This window comes from Rattus norvegicus, chromosome 11 (assembly GCF_036323735.1).
Source record: "Rattus norvegicus strain BN/NHsdMcwi chromosome 11, GRCr8, whole genome shotgun sequence".
Taxonomy (NCBI): domain Eukaryota; kingdom Metazoa; phylum Chordata; class Mammalia; order Rodentia; family Muridae; genus Rattus; species Rattus norvegicus.
The window spans coordinates 73,418,819-73,433,716 of record NC_086029.1 but is presented as its reverse complement, the minus strand read 5'-3'; the positions used below and the strand labels follow the sequence as shown (position 1 = coordinate 73,433,716).

Sequence of the window (14,898 nt, the reverse complement as noted above, 5' to 3'; positions counted from 1 at the left end):
TCTTCCTGTTGTCTCCACCACCCATGAGGTGATTGCTGTGTTCTGTTTCACACTCCAAACACGGTGAAGTGCATTTCCAGGGACCCATGTAACTAGACCAAGTAGTAACCATGAACTGAAAGTTCTCAAACTCTGAACCCAAACTACCTTGTCTCTTTTATGTTGATTATACTGCGTGTTGTAGCAATGCAAACATGAGCATACATCTGCCCTTCCCTCAGGCACTGTGAAGAGGGAGGGGAGAGAGGATAAGTCAGACAGATTCAGCTAATGGTGTCTCTTCTTACAACAGCACACTGCACATTAGTTGGGGACCCTACTTCTTTAGCATTGCCAAGAAACACTATCTCCAAATTCAGTGGAGCTATATTGGATATTAGTGACCCAATAATATATGAATCTTAGATGGACAGGGACACAAGTAATTAGTTCATGTCAATATTCCTATTTTTTATTTTTTATCACCCCCAATATTCCTCTTATAAAACTTACTTTTCTTTTTCATTTTAAAGAACTAAATTTGATAAGGAATCAAAAGCATTGGACAAGTGAGTAAGACAGAATAGATGAATAGTGAAAGTCCATTAGTGATGAAAAGTATATTCTCTTTTTGTGTTCTTTTATTTGTTCTTCCTAAACAATACATCCTGAACACAACCTCCCTTTCCTCCATTTATCCATTCCACACCATCCCCTCCCCTATTCCCCATATCTACCATTTCTTCATGTGCATTCAGAAAGGGCAGGCTTCCCATAGATATCAAAAAGATGCAATAAAAACTAGAATGAAAACCTCAAAGCAAGACTTGAGGAGGCCAACCTATAGGAATAAATGGGTCTCAAGGGCAACCAAAAATGTCACAGTTACTCGATTTCCACTGTTATAAATCCCATTAAAAACAACCAAGCTAGACAAACAGAATACATATGAAGAACACCTATCAGAGCCTTATATAGGCTCTGTGATTGGAGCATTAGTCTCTGTGGTGAAATTAACAATTAAGCATCAGAAATCAACTATTAGGTATAACATACTATATTATTCCCCCTATCTTAATGAGACATGGTCTCACTCTGTTAGATAGAATAGCTATAATCTTGTGAGCACAAGGAATCTTCCTTCCTCAACTTCCCAAGTAGTTGAAGGAGCAACAGAAGTTCACACCCTCTCAACTAAAATGCCATTCTTGAAATGCTTGCAGTAGTTTTGTCTTGAAGGAATTGATTCTATCTGCTAGAGAGCTAATATAATAGATGAAATAATTAAAGATAAAAAGTTACATGAACAAAGGACAATTTATAATAATTAAAAGTGTTCATTTCAAGAAGACAGTTTGATTTTTACATTACATGATTTAAACTGCTCTGTGGAAAGTGACAGAAAATTTGAGCATACACTCAAAGCATATTAAAAGCACAGAGGCTATTTCATTTAATGTCTTAAAGTTTGTCTTACTGGATATATATATATATACATATATATATATATATATATGTGGAAAGGATTGCACGCTAAGAAATATGAGTCATGCATGTACCACTGGTTTGAAGAATCATTGTCAGCAAAACCAGGATCTACTGGATCTAGAGAAAAATCAATATTTCCTTTGAAAATTCAAAAATGGTTTATTCACAGACAACACATGATCTTAATAGAAACAAATAGACTTGATATTAGAATCTTTACTCATTAAAACATGTAAGCGTGGAATTATAGACACATCTTCTAAAACATGATGAAATGGTAAAATTATTTGATATACACGACATACACTGCATATGGTGGTGCAATAAAATATTAATTGATTGAAATGAGGAATGGTGATCAAGTTCTGATCTAATTCCTCTTACCTTTATGATATTCTACTTTCTACTAAAAGTAATGGGGAGAGAGAGAGAGAGAGAGAGAGAGAGAGAGAGAGAGAGAGAGAGAGAGAGAGAGAGAGAAAGCAAACACCATGACAATTAAGACCGACTCTACTTTGGGTAGTTGTTTAGTCCCTGGGAGTTCTGGTTGGTTGGCATTGTTGTTCTTATGGGGTCACAAGCCCCTTCAACTCTTTCAGTCCTTTCGCTAATTCCTCCAAACCACTACCCAAAGACTATGTATGGACTGACACTCGGCTCCAACTGCATAGGTAGGAGTGAGTAGCCTTGTTGGGGCGCCAGTAGAAGGGGAAGCCCTTGGTCCTACAAAGGTTGGACCCCCCATTGTAGGGGATTGTTGGGGGGCTGTAATAGGGAGGGGATGGGGAGGGGAACACCCATACAGAAGGGGAGGGGGAGGACTTAGGGGGCTGATGGATAGGAAACCAGGAAGAGGAATAACATTTGAAATGTAAATAAGAAATACCCAATTTAATAAAAATGGAAGAAAAAAAAGACCAATTCTGCTGCTACTTCTCATGTGCTTTTCTTTAACACTTCCAGTATTATGAAAATCTTTAATTATAAATGTATATGAAAAACTTCCAACAAGGTTGTTTCCAGAACCAAGATTCTTGAAGGGTGAAGATGGTGTTGTACTTAACTCTTGATTGCTAAAATGTAACTAAGAATGTCAGGGAGTCTCCTTGGAATTTCCTTTCCTAGGTAGTCCATGCATGTGCCTTGCCCTTTCTCTTTAGTTTCATCCCTTTTCCTTCTGACCAGAATGTGAGGGCCCTGGGAACCAAAATTGACTATAATAGGAACTGGAGAGAGGGGCCACATCAGAACAAAGGGAGTGGCCCTGTCTCCTGGGCGCTACACATCAGAGCTGTAGAAGAAACACTGAGAGCCCAAGACACTTTTGAGACAAGAAAGCAGTTCCTATTTGTTTACTGGTCTTTCAATCAAAGCAGAGACAAGGCCGGACTGCCCATCCATGTTGCTGTCCAAAATCAAGGCTTCCTTTCATAGCCTCCAACTCATGGCCTCCCAAAGCTCCAAGATTGATGGTTTTTAAGACTCCAGAAATGAAGGAGCAGAAAAGGAGGCAATTTATATGACTACTAATAAAAAACAAAAGTTTTGGAAAGCATTTGCATCCATATGTTCTATCCCATGGGCTGGAAATGAAAGTTTATATCAGTTAAGTAACTGAACGGTTCCTATATAACTGAGCAGGGACTATGTCAAGTAACTAAGTATTCTTTCTTCTAGCTCTTAGAGCAGCATCTCTTTCTTAATGCATTTCAGGACAGCTATATGTGAGCTACATTATATGACAATAATTTGATACTATTATTTATAAAGAATGAAGATCTATGTATGCAGATGGCAGTAAAAGGGCAAGGCTATAAGCCCTATCATCAGATTGTGGAGACAGGTTTTGTAATGTGTGTAGATTATTTGTATTAGGCAATCAAGCACCTGAGATAAAACACTATCTTTTTTCAGTCTGATAGAGCAAAGGATTAATAGACAATACTTTTTAAGCTAAAAGTCTCATGGAACTTACTATAAGTCCATAAACTGCAACCAGTTGATCAGCCAAGTGAACACAGAGTTCGAAAGATAATCTACACAGAAGGTGTATTTGTGAGCAGTAAATTTGAGTCTATTTGCTCTCTAACTAAAGTTGATTAAATATAAATGAACTCAGGGGCCAGTGCAATGGTTCAACAGGTACAGACGCTTGCTGTTACAAAGAGGAAGAAGGTACAGCCTCTTAAAAATTGCTCTTTGACTGCCACGTGAACGTCATAGTGTGTTGGCAGGCATACACAAACTATAACATAAGTATATAAATAAATGCAGGGACATGTTAGAAATGCAACCCAGAAAAGAAAAAAAAATGTTTATTTGGATGAAACTGTTGACTGGAAACAGAAGAAAAGCAGACATGAAATGATGATGATGGTGATGATGATGATGGCGATGTTGATGATGACGATGATGAAGATAAACACAGTTAACTGAATAAGTATAAGAAAATTTTGGTTTTCTGGTAGCACATCAGAGGATATCAGATTTGTGGAAAAATTAAGTAGTAAGAAAACTATAGCATACAATGAGAATTCCATAGACTATTTTCTCCAAACTGGTAGAAGACTTGATGCAAGATTGAAAGGAAAACAACCAAATATAAAATCTGAACTGGGTAATTTCAAACAACAATTTTAAGCATTGAATGTAATAGTATGGTAGGAAAGCTTTAGGAACTGTTACATAATAAAACCTCAAAGAACATAACTATGAAGGTAAAATCTAGCAATATGAGTAAAAGGACTGAAATGATGCACCCACAGCCAGTGTTGATTTCCAGCAGGGCTAGCCAGCACTTCTGTTTACCGGAAATGGAAACTCAGACAGAACCAAGATAATCCCAAATAAGATAAAATACCTCAGTGTGACTTTAACCGAGCAAGTGAAAGATCTGTACAATAAGAACTTCAAGTCACTAAAGAAAGAAATTGAAGAAGATCTCAGAAGATGGAAAGATCTCCCATGCTCATGGATTGGCAGGATTAATATGGTAAAAATGGCCATTTTACCAAAAGCGATCTACGGATTCAATGCAATCCCCATCAAAATTCCACTCCAATTCTTCATAGAGATAGAAAGAACAATTTGCAAACTCATTTGGAACAACAAAAAACCCAAGATAGCTAAAACTATCCTCAACAATAAAACGACTTCGGGGGAATCACGATCCCTGACCTCAAGCTGTATTACAGAGCAATAGTGTTAAAAAACTGTATGGTATTGGTACAGAGACAGACAGATAGACCAATGGAATAGAATATAAGACCCAGAAATGAACCCACAAACCTATGGTCACTTGAGTTTTGAAAAAGGAGCCAAAACCATCCGAGTTTAAAAGATAGCATTTTAAACAAATGGCACTGGTTCAACTGGAGGTCAGCATGTAGAAGAATGCAAATTGATCCATTCTTAATGCCCTGTACACCTCTACATCAAACCAGACACACTCAAACTTATAGAAGAAAACGTGGAGAAGAGTCTTGAACACGTGGACACTGGAAAAAAATTTCCTGAACAGAACACCAAATGGCTTATGCTCCAAGATCAAGAATCGACAAAAGGGATCTCAAAAAGCTGCAAAGCTTCTGTAAGGCAAAGGACACTGTTGTTAGGACAAAACGGCAGTCAACAGATTGAGAAAAGATCTTTACCAATCCTACATCTGATAGAGGGCTTATATCCAAAATATACAAAGAACTCAAGAAGTTAGACTCCAGAAAGCCAAATAACACCATTAAAAAATGGGGCACAGAGCTAAACAAAGAATTCACAGCTGAGGAACACTGAATGGCTGAGAATTACCTAAAGAAATGTTCAACATTCTTAGTCATCAGGGAAATGCTAATTAAAACAACCCTGACATTCTACCTCATACCAGTCAGAATGGCTAAGATCAAAAACTCTGGCGACAGCAGATGCTGGCAAGGATGTGGAAAAAGAGGAACACTCCTCCATTGTTGGTGGGATTGCAGACTGGTACAACCTATCTGGAAATCAGTCTGGAGGCTCCTCAGAAAATTGGACATTGCACTACCTGAGGACCTAGCTATACCTCTTTTGGGCATATACCCAAAAGATGCTCCAACATACTATAAAGACACATGCTCCACTATGTTTATAGCAGTCTTATTTATAATAGCCAGAAGCTGGAAAAAACCCAGATGCCCTTCAACAGAGGAGTGGATACAGAACATGTAGTACATCTACACAATGAGGTATTACTCAGCTATCAAGAACAGACTTCATGAAATTCATAGGCAAATGGAATGAACTAGGAAATATCATCCTGAGTGACTTAAGCCAATCACAGAAAAACACAGATGGTATGCGCTCATTGATAAGTGGATATTAGCCCAAATGCTCAAATTACCCAAGATGCACAGACCACATGAAACTCAAGAAGGATGACCGAAATGCAGATGCTTCACTCCTTTAAAAGGGAACAAAAATATCCATAAAAGGGGATAGGATGGCAAAGTTTGGAGCAGAGACTGGAGGTGGAGGAACGGCCATTCAGAGCCTGCCCCACATGTAGTCCATATACATATACATACATACATACTACAGCCACCAAAACTAGATAAGATGCATGAAGCTAAGAAGTGCAGGCTGGCAGGAAGTGGAGATAGATGTCTCATGAGAGACACAGCCGGCCATGTCAAATACAGAGGCAAATGCCAGCAGCAAACCACTGAACTGAGAATGGGACCCCTGTTGGAGGAATTAGAGAAAGGTCTGAAGGAGCTGAAGGGGCTCGTGACCCCATATGAACAACAATGCCAAACAACCAGAGCTTCCAGGGACTAAACCACTACCCAAAGACTATACATGGACAGACCCTGGGCTCCAACTTCATATATAGCATTGAATAGCCTTGTTGGGGCAACAGTGGAAGGAGAAGCCCATAGTCCTGCTAATGTTGGACACCAGATGTAGGGTATTGTTGGTGTGTCGGAATGTAAAGGGAGGTGGATGAGGAGGGGAACACCCATATAGAAGGAGAGGGCGAGGGGTTAGGGGGCTGATGGACAAGAAACTGGGAAAGAGAATAACATTTGAAATGTAGACAAGAAATACCCAATTTAATAAAAATTGGAAGAAAAAAATTTAAAAAAAGAAATAAAGTTGAAATAAACCTTATGAATATTAATTACTTGGTCAAAACCAGCTTTCCAGAATACAATAGAATCGATAATAAAGCATTATTCTTGTCCTTGTTAAGTTTATCTGTCAACTTGACACAGAATATAGTTACCTGATGAGTCTCAATCATGAAACTGCCTGGATCAGATTGACCTGTAGACATTTCTTTCAGGGGTGGGGTGAGGGTGGGCAGCTCTCCTGATTGTTAGTTGATGTGAGAAGGTTCAGATCACTGTGGACAGCACCACTCCCTAGGTAAGTAGTCCTAGTATGTATGTATGTATGTATGTATGTATGTATGTATGTATGTATGTATGTATGTATGTATGTATTTCTTCTTCCTCTTCTTCCTCTTCTTCTTCTCCTTCTCCTTCTCCTTCTCCTTCTCCTTCTCCTTCTCCTTCTTCTTCTTCTTCTTCCCCTTCCTCTTCCTCTTCCCCTTCCCCTTCCCCTTCCCCTTCCCCTTCCCCTTCCCCTTCCCCTTCCCCTTCCCCTTCCCCTTCCCCTTCCCCTTCTCCTTCTCCTTCTCCTTCTCCTTCCCCTTCCCCTTCTCCTTCTCCTTCTCCTTCTCCTTCTCCTTCTTCTTCTTCTTCTTCTTCTTCTTCTTCTTCTTCTTCTTCTTCTTCTTCTTCTTTTCTTCTTCTTCTTCTTCTTCTTCTTTTCTTCTTCTTCTTTTCTTCTTCTTTTCTTCTTCTTCTTCTTTCTTCTTCTTTTCTTCTCCTCCTCCTCCTCCTCCTCCTCCTCCTCCTCCTCCTCCTCCTCCTCCTCCTCCTCTTCTTCTTCTTCTTCTTCTTCTTCTTCTTCTTCTTCTTCTTCTTCTTCTTCTTCCTCTTCATCTTCATCTTCTATTTTATTTAATCTTTCTCTTACAGTCTAGATTTCTATCCCCCTCCTGGTCCACCCTCTGACTATTTCACATCCCATACCTCATACCTCTTCCCCAGTCTTCATGAGGATGTCTCTACCTCCCCACCCCTCACCCCACCAGACCTCCCCAGTTTTTGGGGCCTCCAGTTTCTTGAGGATTAGGTGCATCTTCTCTGACTGAGTCCAGACACAGCAGTCTTCTGATGTATACATGTTGGGGGCCTTATATCAGCTGGTATATTCTGCCTGGTTGGTGGCCCAGTGTCTGAGGGTTCTCAGGGTGGGGGTGGGGGGTCCAGGTTAGTTGAGATTGCTGGTCCTCCTACAGGGTTGCCTCCACTTCAACTTCTTCCAGCTTTTCCCTAATTCAACCACAGGGGTCAGCAGCTTCTGTCCATTGGTTGGGTGTAAATATCTGCATCTGACTCTTTCAGCTGCTTGTTGGGTCTTTCAGAGGACAGTCATGATAGGTTCATTTTTGTGAGCACACCATAGCCTCAGTAATAGTGTCAGGCCTTGGGGCCTTCCCTTGAGCTGGATCCCAGTTTGGGCCTATCCATGGACCTCCTTCAAGAAAGGTAGCTAAGTGTGTGTCTGCAAGTGAGCCAGCATGCAAGATTCCTCTATGGTTTCTGACTCAAGTTCATGCTTGGGACACCCTGATTTCATCACTCCTTCAATGATGTACCATAACCTGTAAGTTGAAATAAACCCCTTTATCTTCTTAATTGCTTTTAGTCAAAGTTCAGTTGCTTTGTTTGCTTTTGTGTTTTGTTTTGTTCTTGTTCCTTTTCATCTCAGAACAATGGAAATAAAACTAGAATATTTATGTAGCAGTTCACTGAAATTGGGATAATTGTTGAAACTAGGAAAATGTAAATAAAAGGAATGATCAAATGCCAAGATCTTAATTCACAACTACCTTCTTTTCTATGAAGTTGATGAAGGATGAACTATACCCTCATGTCTAGTAGAGAATAATATTTTTGAATATATATCTTTACTTACATGAGGTTTCCTTATCTTTCCCCCAAATGCGTTTTTCAGATATTCAATGGCAACAAGAGGCACCTTTCAAAGATATATCCATTGACCAACTCTCTCCAGTAAAGCCTGCTTTCCCATTTCTACCACCTCTCAAAGTCCCAATTGACCTATCAATGGATGAATCCTTTGATTAGATAAGATCCCTCAGGACCCAATAATTTTGCAAAATCCTCACCTTTGTAAAGCGCATGTGGAATATTGCATCTGATATATCATACTGAATCCAGATGAGATATAAAATTAAGGACACTCCATATATGAAAATGTAGTGATAAGGAGGAAAAGGTATAGAAAGGGTGAAAACAGTCTAAGTGTTAACTGGAGAGTGCAGAGTCGTGATACACAGGAGCATCCTGGGTCAGGAGCAGGACTCTGGGCATAGAGATGGCTGTATGTCCATCTATGGTTTGTTTCTCTAAGAAGATGCTGTGTAACAAGCAGAGCAAGATGTTGACATCTGTTAGGTTTGATGACAACACTTTTGTCTGTCATCAGTTATAGCTTTATCTGTAATTTCCTTATGTTTGTCATATTCTATGATGATTAGTCTTGGAAGTTGTGAAGATAACTACTGAGTCGAATTAAAAATAAATTATGTACCATACTATCCCTTAAAAAGAAAACAGGGGGATACCGAAAATGTAAGAAAGAAAGCTTTGCAAATTATAGAAAAAATAAGAATGAATTATAACAAAAGCAACTCCAAAATATAATATAATCTTTGCTCTATCTTGAACATGCCTATTGTGAGATCAACCCTTGTATCAGTCAACATTAAATATGAACTCGTTTTGAAAGCGTGCCTGGGGCCAAGCTGTATGCTGTCTTTCATGTTTTCAATGTTTTAAGGCCCTTAGTTTTCATATCAGTTCAGAACTAAACAGTATTATGATTGGAAATCTTTTTCATTGACTGAATGAATAAAATAATTAAGATGTAAAATGTGTTTTTAAAAGATGAAATGTTCTGGTAGATAGTCACTCCTTTTGTCTGAAAACCTTAAGTAAAGGAACTGGCTATTAAATGTTAACATTGTACTAAATAGAATATTAAGCAAAAATCATTAAGTGCTATATGGAGATTGATTTTTATGCTTTTAAAACGATTATATGAGTGTTTAAATACATGTTTCAAAGATTGAAATAACTGAAGGAAAATGTCAGAAAGTGCTACGGAAGAAATATCTGTATTGTCATCTTATTCTTCCTCTGAAAACCTATCTGTACATGTGACAGCATGAAGAGGTTAGCCCTTTAAGAAGTGAATTCATCACAAGGGCAGCCACCAAGATGATAAAAGAGACCACAGACTGATAGTCCATTCCATACAGTGAACATACAGTGAAGGAATGCTACTGTCAATCAGAAACTAGGTCCTCAATCATCACTCAGTATTGAACCTACCCAGTGCCTTATGGACCTCTTAACCCTGTGAGAAATCAATTCCTGGAGTTTGTAAGCCACCTAGTCTGTAATCCTTTGTTACAGAAGGTTGAAAAGACTAGATCAAAAGGCCATAAAATATCAGACAGCACTTTTAAATATGTTTGGCACTTTCAAAGGAAAGACAAAAGGACAGCAACATGTAAAATATTGTTTAACCTAGAATTTATAGGTGGACTTTTTGATCCCTGGGAAATCTTTAAAATTCATGCAGGTTTTATATATGACAATGAACTTTACTTGAAATACCATATCCCTAACACATCCTTGGGAATTGATTGTCTTCAGAATGAGTGTGTATACATGTATATGTTATGTTTCACAAAATTATTAATATACATACAACAAATTTATAAATTTTATGTCAACTATAAGAAACTATTTCAAATTTATATTCATGAGATAATTACCAAAATACCCTTGTATATAGTTTCATAAGTAAAAGGTTTAAGTTACTCTTTTAAGCTTTTATTATTTTGCATATATTATTTGTATGCATATGCATACACCATGTTCATGCAGTGCCTATGCAGGCCCCTAAAGACTATCATATTTAACGATCTAGACTCACAGGTGGTTGGACATAGCTATGTTGTTGCTGGGAATCGAACACAAGTCCTCTGGAAGAGGAGCCAGTGCTTGTCACTGTGGAGCTCTCTTTTCGGTCCGCATGTTTTGAATTATTCTTCAAATCGCTTATTACATGCTTGGCTTGTGTACAAGTAATAATCATACTCTAAAATAATGGAGGTCAGAACGGTATACTGTGAAGTTTCCCACAGAAGTGAAACCCAGAGTTATTATTAATATATATGAATTGAATTAGTCAATTCATAATGTACTTGTTCGTCAAAGGATCCATTTCCTAAAGAATGCTATATTTAGGAAATAATGCTGACACATGTCTGTAATCCCATTGCTACTTCATCGGTCTTGGCACTAATGCCTTTACTCTCTGAGCCATCCTGATCTTCCTCAAGATACACTTTTAATGTTATGTGACGTGGGTACATGTGAATGCAAGATGCATTTGTAGGCATGTAGACATGCGGGGTGCAATGTAAATTTAGGATGTATGAGTCCATGGGTACATGTGTGCCGAGGTCTGAGACTGATGTCAGGTAATCTTCCTCAGTCATTTTTCACCTATGATACTGAGATGACATCTCTTGATGAACCCAAAACATGACATTATGGCTAATCCGGTTGTCCAGCTCGCTCTTGGATTCATTGCCTCCACGTCTCACATGCTAGTATTATAGACCAGCTGCCTACCCACATTATTTTGACTCTGAGGGTGGGGGTGGGGTCTGAGGTTCTCATTCATGCAGCCATAGCCAGTGCTATACTTGCTAAGCTGTCACCCCAGAATGATATCTAATATTATCAAACATCTTTTTAAATTTATGTTTCTAATTGAAATGGAATTACAGCACCTTATCTCTTCCATTCCATTCCTTTTGTTTCTCCTTAGACCTTTTTTCTTTTTTTTTAAATTTATTTAATACTTAATAATAATTCTTTGGTTTCCGGGCAAACATCCCCCTCCCCCCTCCCCTTCCTTATGGGTGTTCCCGTCCCAACCCTCCCCCCATTGCCGCCCTCCCCCCAACAGTCTAGTTCACTGGGGGTTCAGTCTTAGCAGGACCCAGGGCTTCCCCTTCCACTGGTGCTCTTACTAGGATATTCATTGCTACCTATGGGGTCAGAGTCCAGGGTCAGTCCATGTGTAGTCTTTGGGTAGTGGCTTAGTCCCTGGAAGCTCTGGTTGCTTGGCATTGTTGTACATATGGGGTCTCGAGCCTCTTCAAGCTCTTACCCTAGATGCCTAGAACAAATGAAACTCAAGACGGATGATCAAAATGTGAATGCTTCACTCCTTCTCTAAAAGGGGAATAAGAATACCCTTGGCAGGGAAGAGAGAGGCAAAGATTAAAACAGAGACTGAAGGAACACCCATTCAGAGCCTGCCCCACATGTGGCCCATACATATACAGCCACCCAATTAGACAAGATGGATGAAGCAAAGAAGTGCAGACCGACAGGAGCCGGATGTAGATCGCTCCTGAGAGACACAGCCAGAATACAGCAAATACAGAGGCGAATGCCAGCAGCAAACCACTGAACTGAGAATAGGACCCCCGTTGAAGGAATTAGACCTTTTTTCTAATCCTTCCCACATTCCCTCCCCAAGTTAATACCTCTTTTTTGAAGACTATTTGATTTATACATATGTAAGTGTATATGTATATGCACAAATCTATAAGTACAGCTTGTTGAACCAGTCTTGTTTTTTGTGCGTATGACTTTGGGCTTACTGTTCTGCACTGGGCAATCAAAAAGGAGACTCATCCTTGGGAGAGTGTTTTCCTCCTAGCATTCACTACTTACCTGCAGTTCTTTCTCAAGTGGGGTCTTGCCATTATTTTCCCTCTTCCATAGTAATATATCCATTGACATTGTCATTTTCTGGTCTTATCTGTGCAGCAGTATCTAGAAGAGACTGTTTCACCGTAGATTTTCTAGTGTTCTGGATCTTACAATGTTTCCACCTCTTATTCCATGGATGTTCCCTGAATCACAGAAGCAGGAGCTGTAACATAGTATCATTCATTGAGGCTGGGGTCCTAACTACCCATTGATCTCCCCACAGTGTACAATTGTGGCTTTCTGTGGTGGTCTCCCCTTGCTTTAAAGTTAGGCTTCTTAATGTGGGTTGGAACTACGTTTATCTGTGGGAAGACTAAGTTGTAGAATGTAGTTAGGAATAGTGTTGGTCTAGTCAAGTGGCAGTAGTAGATTCTTTTTTAATGTCTGTGATCAGACTAGCTCTGGGATGCTGGATATGTTTTCAATACCAGTTAGGACTTATCACCCATTGAGTGGACCATACCTAAAGTACAATTAGACAGCTCTTTGTTACTCTTAGCATATGAATACCAATTATTGCACCCTATGGGTATCTTGCTATCCTGCTTGCTGCCATGGTTCATAAATATTGCAATTGGGTAGTACTGTTTAATTTCTTCCCTCCTTTAGCAGATTATATAATGTTTTTGGTACAATATAAACTATGTAGCTAAGTGAGTAGCTAAGTGAGGACAATAGGTACTTACTCTTAACCCCTGGGAGGCCACCAAAGGATACATAGATAGTCTATATTGTTTGTAGTATCTCTTGGACTACTCTTATCAGTCATCTACATATCTGATATTTGAAAAAGAACATTACTGCATACTATGCAGGACACGTAAGATTTTGAATATGAATCTCTTAGAAGAAGAACATGCTGACATGGTATTTTTACTATAAAAAAGAATAATAGGAACAAGAGAGAAAACAATGATGAGCTCCAACAAAGAAAAACATCAGTCAGTAACTTATTTAAAAACTGAGAAATTGGGAGCATAATTTTATCTATGAGGATTTAGAGCACTGATATTATACATTAAAGCATTTTAAGGATGTTTATACCAATATTCACCAGGCCTATAAACCAATTTAGCATTGTCTTATTCTCAGATTTCATGGAAAATAAGGCTTCCATCTTTAAGAATATAAAACCCAGGAAGGGTAATAGACGAGAGTTTTATGCTTATGATCATAAACCGTGATTGTTTGCTGTGCCTCAACAGAGATGAAATCATTCAGGGTTTCAGAGCAAGACACAGAACCCTGGGGAAGCTATTAAGAATTCAGTATTAGCAGTTCATGGAGGAAAATGGATTCCACTTACTAAAATGATTTTAAAATGTTTTCCATAAAATGCAAATGCCACTGCCATGTGAAGATGGACATTTTAGGTAGGCTTTATTTGAGTCTGTTTTCATATAGGAGCACTGTGTTTATTTTCAGTGGTATCCAAAATTTATGTGTCTCATGAATGGTGGACTTGTGATAAACTTTTGATGAGGGAGAAAAGTAAGATTCTGAAAGATGTGTGAGCAGCAGTCCTGAAAGCTTCTTCCCACAATAAAGAGCCTGCTGTAGCCTGCACCTCATATTAGGCTGGGATGAGGACGTTGGCCCATGATAGAACATGGTAGATAGTTTTTAAGACCCACATCATCTTCAGAATCCATTTTTCCAAACATTGTGATGCTTTCAAAGAAACACTGAGAATTAATGTGGTCTATCTGAACCTTACTTTTGCATAATGCTTCAAATTTCCCATGCCTACATTTAAAAAAGAATAAGAAAAAAAGAAAAATAAGAAATGAACATTATGAAGAGTGGAAACTAACAACAAATAAAAAGAAAAGGAAGTGCTTCTTTGGAAAATCAATAATCTCTGTTTAGCAAAGACCATCAAATACTACATGGACTCCTTAACCTTCAGTTACTTCTCTATGCTATTGAAGCAGGGCAAGGGGCTCATCTCGATTGGTTCCTGCCCTAGTTTCTGGTGAGCATTCTTTTTCTGTAAACAGCGTGTCTGAACAAGACTGAAATTGAGATCTTGAATGGTGGGATGGCAGAGGAAACAAAATCAGGGGCAGAACATCATTTGAATTCCACACTGCTGTTTATTCTTATCTTTCTAATTATTTCAGTTGATAAATAGATGCCTTAAAAAGTCCCTCTGTCCATTTGGAGGGCTTTGTTTCTCATAATCTCTTAGTTCTTAGAGTACATATAATTTTTGAAACATTTAGACTTTTCTGTTGGATAACAATTTCCTGAGGATGAAGAAAATAAAATGAACAGAAAATAAATTAGAACTTTTGCTATCCCATCTCTGTTTGTCTGTCTCATTCTCTGTATAGTTGAGTATGACAGTGTGCACATGCAAATCTGTCTTTACCCCTCCCTTCTTTAATCTCCGATGCCTGCCTTCCTATCACTTTTCTCCCCACAAGGAAGACAGATCATTGGATATACATTCTAATAAGATTTTTTCATTAGAAGCACTATGTAAAGCCCACCCAAA

General features: G+C 38.7%; 1 protein-coding gene across 2 annotated transcripts in view; it reads left to right on the top strand.

Annotated features, from left to right (window-relative positions):
- Lsamp (limbic system-associated membrane protein) overlaps positions 1-14,898 on the top strand; it is a 2,169,735-nt gene that overhangs the window by 789,303 nt on the left and 1,365,534 nt on the right. The window lies entirely within an intron of this gene.